We start from the raw sequence: 7,335 nt of genomic DNA on the forward strand, positions 1-7,335 counted from the left end.
TGGCACTTTGATATATTAATTCTCCATATATTAAAAATACAGAACTCGAAGGATTACTCCTGTACTAAAGGGACAGGAGCTAGAGTCTGGAGAAGAAGGGAGCCTGTTTCCCATAATGCATCTGAGTGCCAGAAGAGGTGTAGGAGCCTCAGTTTAGTCAGGCCCCATTTTCACATCCTGCACTTTGGAGAAGTATCACTGCTCCCTGCCCCCACAAGACCAGTACTTATTAGCACTCAACTCCAGCTGGCATCTACTGACGTACGTATAGCGCTGCATGCTACAGTGCAGTATCTCCGCTTTCAGATTAAATCCTTCTTCATCAGCTATTTCCTGCTCTCCTTGCTTCAGTGGCTAGGCCTGGATTTACCCATAAGAAAAAACACAAAGTATAGAACTTGCAGCATCCTCTGGACAAATGTTTAAGGCACGTTCTGTACTCTGGAACAAAGATCATAATACTGGAGTGGCTTTATATTACACAATAATAGCTAGAAACACTCATTAAAAGTTGGTCAGTATCTCCTTGAACTGAGGGACTATTGCAATAGACAATGCATCAGAGTTGAATTGTCATACTTGGGGTGATCATGTCTGAAGAACAGACAGAAGCAGAATCGACATTTCCTTAATCTTTATTCTTAATCTCTAGAGAAGGTATCGTATAGAGAAACATGTCCACAGACTGCACAATCCTCTCTTGTATAGAAGTTCAGACTTCTAGCAAAGGGTTATTTGTCAAAGGGTAACTAACCTAACACTACAATTTGCATGAATAACTCTCAAATGATCAAGTATAAATTTTCCTTTACAGGAATATCTAGACTAAGGTCTCCTGGGACTCCTGATTTGATACTGTTTCATTATTCTCTTACTGAAAGGTTAATTCGGGATAATGCCTGAATACAGTGGATTCTGCTTATAAGCAGACCTTTGGTTGCCAGCAAAAAGCTGCCATTAGCCAGGTGCTAACAAGCACAAGGCAGGTTTATGGGGCTGCAGCCAAAGAAGGAAGTGCTGGGACATGCCTTCCATGGCTGCAGCTCCACAAACCTGCCTGTGGGCAGGGCAGCAGCAGGAAGGGGGCTGCCGCCCAGATGCCGGGCCTTTCTACCGGGGAGCAGGGGGCCTGTGGGGCTGCACCGTACCACTCCCTGCCCACTCTGGGGGCTGGGGCTCCGCACATCCCAGCACTGCCTTCTCTGGGTGCAACCCCCCACCAGGGCACAGACTGGAGAGAGCCGGGAGAGGTACCCTGCAGTTCTGGCATCTGGCTCTTACCCCCCTACTGCCCTTCCCATAGCCCTTTACTTCCTATGCCGTCCTTGTGCATAGGCAGGTTTGTGGGGCTGCAGTCGGGGAAGGCACATCCCAGCAGTTCCTTCCCTGGCTGCCACCTTGCAAAGCTGCATGCTGCTGGAGCCTTTCTTGCAAACCATTTTGTTAATAGGTGGCATGCCATTGCCAATAGCCAAACCCCATGAACATTAAAGTCAATGGGACAGGACTGGTTTCCAGCCAAGTGCTGTGAACCAAAAAGTTGTCAACAGACACGTTGCTATTAAGCAGAATCCACTGTATAGGAAATGTCCTTTACAGTATTCTTAAGTACTGTAACTTAGGAAGTTTTAACAAATGTATAAATCATTGTCATACTAGCATCAGCAATATAGTATTTACCATCACAGAAATGTGTAAAACTGGAGCAAAGGAGCACCATTTTCAATTGTGAAAAAATCTCATTTGGGAGGTATAAGACATAAATGGTGAGGAAGGGTGTTAAAACCCATAAATTAACACTGCCACTGGCTTGATGCAACTATACCTCTTTAATATCCTTATCTTATTAATGTCTGAATCACATGCCCACCTTTTTCCAGCATTGGGATTCATAATAATGCAGGAATGCCCTTGTGAAGGCTCTATAGACTGTTCCCTTTCTGAGCTCTATTTTTAATCTTTTCATAACAGAAACCCTCCTTTTAGTCTCCATCTGAGGCTAGAGATGGAAAAAGACCTATCTGCCTGACAATGCACGATGGTTCCCTAAACTATGTACTTCTGATACTTGGTTTTAAAAAAAAATATTTTAAATTGCTATAGTTAAACAACAACTCTGCATTATTAATAGGGAAGTCCAATGATAAATTAAATTAGATGCAATATTATTTAATTACTTCAAATTTAGGAAATTCCAGAATTAAAGTTGTCCATGTAACCAGACTCTTAGCAACCAGATTTTGGGAAGTTCCATGTTCTGCTGCTGTTAGGAGCAGCATCTATTGACCATAAGCTGAATTTTATGTTCAGATGCAAATAGCCTATTAACTAATGTGCACAAAAGGTAACACATGGAGCTACCCCACTTGGCAGCTATGAACAGAGTTGGCACTTTCCTTGCAACCAGGAGGGAAATGAGAACTTAGGAAAACTGAATTTTTTAAATTGATAAAATGTATGATTAATTTTTAATTAATAAGTCCCTGCCCCTCACCTTATGTAATAATCAAAATATCAGTGTCCAAAAATAAACCTGCAAACATCCCTGCTCCAAACCCAGTACACTCACACATTAAATCTGATCTGATTTGAGACAACTCTTCGTCTAGGGTTTGTCAGCTTCACTAGTTCCTTGTCTTGAAAATGGATCAATGTGGGTAAAGGAGTCTGCTTGTGTGAATACAGTTGTAGGACATGCACTTTAGAGGCCAACTCTGCAAGTAAAGTTACACATGTGTATAATTGCTCAGCCTTATTGCATTCAGTGGAGCTACTCAGATAAGGTACATGGGTGCATAAATTACAAGAATGGATCATCGGGCCCTGATGCTACAAACAGACATGCACATGGTTAACTTTACAATCTAGAGTAATGATCTCAATGGGGCTATTCATGGTCGTAAAGCTAAGCATGTATAGAAGCGTCTGCAGCATCAGGGACTGGGAGGCTGTAATTTTTGTGTAACTACATATGTCAGATGGTCCATAACAAACATTAGAACTCAGGTTTATCTAAATTTCCCCATGTGTGACAGAGTGCCGAGAACCAGTAGCTGACCCAGCACTCTGCTCACTTAAGCATTAATTAGTTCCACCAGGAAAGGCCTGGTGGAGGAGGAAAGTACTTAATTACTTAAGTGGACTGGGGTTTGGTGAGCTAATTATTCCCCCCCCCCCCCGCCCCAACACACCCTTCCCAGCTAGGGATGCTAGTTAAAAGCACAGGAAGGAAGTGCACAGGGTGGAAGGTTAGTAGAGACTAGAGGAAGAAAAGTCTTAGGGTGGTGAGAGCTCACCCTCTTCCTGGAGAAAGGGCTGAGGATTAGGAAAAGCTGTAAATAGACTTGCTACAGTGCACAGGATTGTTATGGTCTTTGGGGGAAGGTAACAAATAATACTCACAGAGATGAGAACAAATCAAAAGGTGTCCAGAGCAGTTTGGGAGGGCTCTTAGGTTCGGATACCTGCCATGTTATACTGTGTCACAAGGCCTTTAGCAAAGCAAACATCGGTGGGCTGACCCATGGATGGGAACACAGCCCTTTAACTTCTTGCTCTGTACTAAGTGATCTACTCACGATTTTTCTCATATGTCCTAAAACTCTCTTCTCAAAGTATAATCCAGCCTCGCTTTCCCAAGTAGGCTATCCTTTAGCCTTTTTTCCTCTCCAGGGAATGTCTATATTCTTTTATTTCTTAAATGGCATCAGTTTGAATACTTAGTCTGGAAGCATTAGAAAAATAACACTTTCATTTATGAACCATATGATGGCATTGGATTTAAGGGATTCTGCACAAGGCAAAAAAGAGAGAGTTCCCTTTTGTTAGCTTCCATAGAAGCTCCACCTCTGTGGAAGGTCTCATCAGAACAGACTCTCATTGGGTGTTCAGATCATAAAGGGAGGGCACTGCTTGGACCACTACTGAGCCTTTTATAAATTAACCCTTTGAATTTAATGTCAGTTACCCTCTGTGAAAAAGGGACATGAGAAATGTATTCTCAGGCTATCATCAGGCCCAGTGACCCACATGCTTAGTGGTTCAAGGGGAGATAATGAAGCAGCACATTGACTAGATACTTTGACAAAACTTAAATGACACTGAAACTGAAGCTGATACTCTAATGACCGAAAATGGCTTTTTATTGGCTTGAAGAGGAGGTATCTGAAGATGGTGAATCTAAAAATCCAGAAGAGGGAGATGAACTGTCAAATAGGTAAAATCACTTCCAACTACAGTGAAAGCATCCTGTGAATTTAAATGTAGTAATTATACATCAATATTTTATTTTTGTATGGGAAATGCATGGAGTGTGTAACTGTAACGACTCCATGGGGTTAGTAGCTCTCCTGGGAAATAACAGCTGCTGGCTCTGCTAAAAGAATGGAAGCTCATAGGAAATGTGGGAGAAGATGTGGGGGTTAGCCTGAGAGCCAGAAATCAAATGTCAAGGCTAATTAACACTTGGTCACGGGAATTCATCTGAGTGCCACGGATGTTAATAAAATTTATATTTTATGGTCTGCCTAGATTAACTCTTCTGAGGAGTGGAACATGCATAGGAGCATAGATACAGTAGAAACAATAAGGAAAAAAGAATTGAAATAGTAAATTTTATCAACTCATGAAACTAAAAATGTTTTTAATCATTCTATAAGTCTTTTTGTTAACAGAATTAATCAGACTGGATTATTTTTGCACTCCAATTTTTATCCTGTAATTTAGATTAGAATATTTTTAAGGTCTATTACATTGAAAGGTTTCTCTTCTTGTTATTCGTTGGATACTAGGGACCAGTCTTGGAATTTTTTTAGACCCAGTAGTAGATTATAAAATAATGCCCTCTAAATACAAAGCCAATTATAAATGTATAGTATAATTAGAAAGTATCTCTCTTGAGAGTGTTAAACAAAAGATTGCAATGTACTAAAGTAGTAAGAAAGAGGGAAAGAATATTAGTTGCCTGGAGTCATAACTTGGAATAGGTAAGACAGGAACAAATTTGCTTAATAGCATGAGCGTGTTTGGCTGCTGGATACTCATGTTGGTCATGCATTAGTGTGATAGTTTACAGTGGTGATTTGGTTTCTTGTACAGGAGGAAAAGGGAAGTTGGATTTCACTCAGTGCGGAAAATCTGACCTAGTACTGCCTCCCAGTGGCACAGATGATCCTGATCCTTCAGCAACGTGCCCTCACCCACCATACAGTGGTTTCTCTAAAATCTTAGAAATTAGTCCCCAGGCAACTGACCAGTCTCCCTAAGTTTAAAGCAAATATAGTTCTAGCTCTACAGTTCTGAGTATTAACTCTGAATTTTTTGTTCTTAATACTGGTGTTTAGGAAGCCACCGGAAGATTACCTGTACTTCTGCACCACTTTGATATCTATCACCCAGCATGCATATTCTACCACGACAATAGTGTATATCTGATGTTGGTTGGATGATGCCGGCCAATGGATTGAATATGGGAAAGAAGTGATTTTACAACACTCTGAGCCAGGCAGCTCCCTCTGCAGCTGGCTGTTTTTGGAGGCAGAACACTTTAGATGTCACACTGATATTCATTCAGTCTCCCAAATGTATCCATTTATGTTATGTTCTTAGTCTTCCCTCAGGGTTTCATTAGAAAAGCTTAAAAAACTCGTTAGGGTTATTTCTAGGTGAGTTTTCTATTACACTCCCACTATTTAGAACCTCAGTTCTGTTTGCTGCATTCAAAAAATATTCTGCCTTCTCCTGTATCCTTTCATATTTGTTTTCCTTTGTAGCTTTATGGAAATTCTATGTTTTTAACCTCACGCTGTTTTTCATTCAGGGAGGCCAGTACTTACAATCTTTTCTGAACATGGTGAACGTACACTATGACTAACATACCCCACTCTCATTGGCAGGGAGAAAAGAAAGGGGGAATTCAATGCTTTTATACTCGGGAATGTTGACCTTGTAAGCACCACCAATCAAGATTTGCAGCCTCTTTCTTTAGCTGATTCCTATGGGACTGATTTGTTTGACCCTTCTTCTAGGCAAACAATTGAATCCTTACTTCTTACATGGGCAGAAGCACACCAGACTGGTTTAATGTACCACAATCATCTTTAAAAAAAATAAAAAAAGTCATAGATTACAGGCCAAATTCTGTTCTGTTGTGTGCATACAGGCAAGAGTCAATTTCTAATTGGCGTAGTTTTCTTATGCTTTTATTCCATAAGATACAAAGCATCACATTGCCACAGTAACTCCTGCGTATCTGGAGGCTGCATTTCTAGCTGACTAGGAAGACGCTTTTAGATTTTGGGCTGGTTCTCACTAGTCTGAGAGCAATTTTCAAGATAGTGTTCCTCCTTAATAAAACTTTAATGCATTCCAATGTAACTGACTTTATATACCATCCTCCATACAGAAATATTTCACAGTGAGTGAACACATTATGGAATCTGATGCGGCTAGTTTTATACAAATGGAAAACAACCGAAGGGGAAAGAAACCTAAAAAGAAGAAGGAAAGTAAAAGAATTCCCCTCCCTCCCAGCCCTTGTTGGCTGCAATGCTTTTTGAGTTAGAAATTGTCAATGTTTAGAATTTCCAAGGATGTTTTAGTCCTGGAAGCATGAGACTTCCAGCAAATTGAATTCTCCCATGATCACACAGTGTTTTCCCTAGGCATTATATATAGGTTCATAAGGAGGCAGTCATCTTGTTCCTTAGTATGATTTGGTGGTTTGTAGCAAACACCAGTTAATACTCAATCTCATGCTTTAACGTTGGGACATTGATCTGTAACTTGGAAAAAATGATCTTTTTTTTTTTTTTTTAACTGCAATATCAGGTAGATGCGTGGAGTGGATGGAGCAAGCTCCTATTCCATCTCCCTGTTCCAAAAATCCATTTAATATATAGTCCTCAGATAGAGGACGTATCAAAATATTAAACTGATAAGAACAGATATAACTTAGATAATTTTTTCACTTCAAGGTCTAAGAGACACAGACAAGGTTTTCATCTCAAGGCCAAAAGACCAAAAACATCAAGACATTTGATCATGGCCTTAGAAAGGCCAAGACACTACTTACACTTGATCTTAGCCAAAAGGCCGAGATACTACACTTGATCTTGAATGCTTATCAGTGACTCGGAAACAAGTAAGGCCATTTTTGACATAGAATGCCATTCCCCCTCCCCTCTTGCCCACTCGATCCTTCCTAAACAGACTGTAACCATTGATTTTAACATTCCAGTTATGAGAGTCATCCTACAAGGTACAGTAATACTAACTAGTTCAAATATATGCTCATAACTGAGTGATTCCAGTTCCTCTTGTTTGTTGTCCATGCTC

General features: G+C 40.5%; 1 pseudogene; it reads right to left on the minus strand.

Annotated features, from left to right (window-relative positions):
* Positions 1 to 6,811: 6,811 nt before the first annotated feature.
* LOC119850262 lies at positions 6,812 to 6,963 on the minus strand (annotated as a pseudogene).
* Positions 6,964 to 7,335: the final 372 nt, after the last annotated feature.

Source organism: Dermochelys coriacea, chromosome 1, assembly GCF_009764565.3.
Source record: "Dermochelys coriacea isolate rDerCor1 chromosome 1, rDerCor1.pri.v4, whole genome shotgun sequence".
NCBI classification, from domain to species: Eukaryota; Metazoa; Chordata; order Testudines; family Dermochelyidae; genus Dermochelys; species Dermochelys coriacea.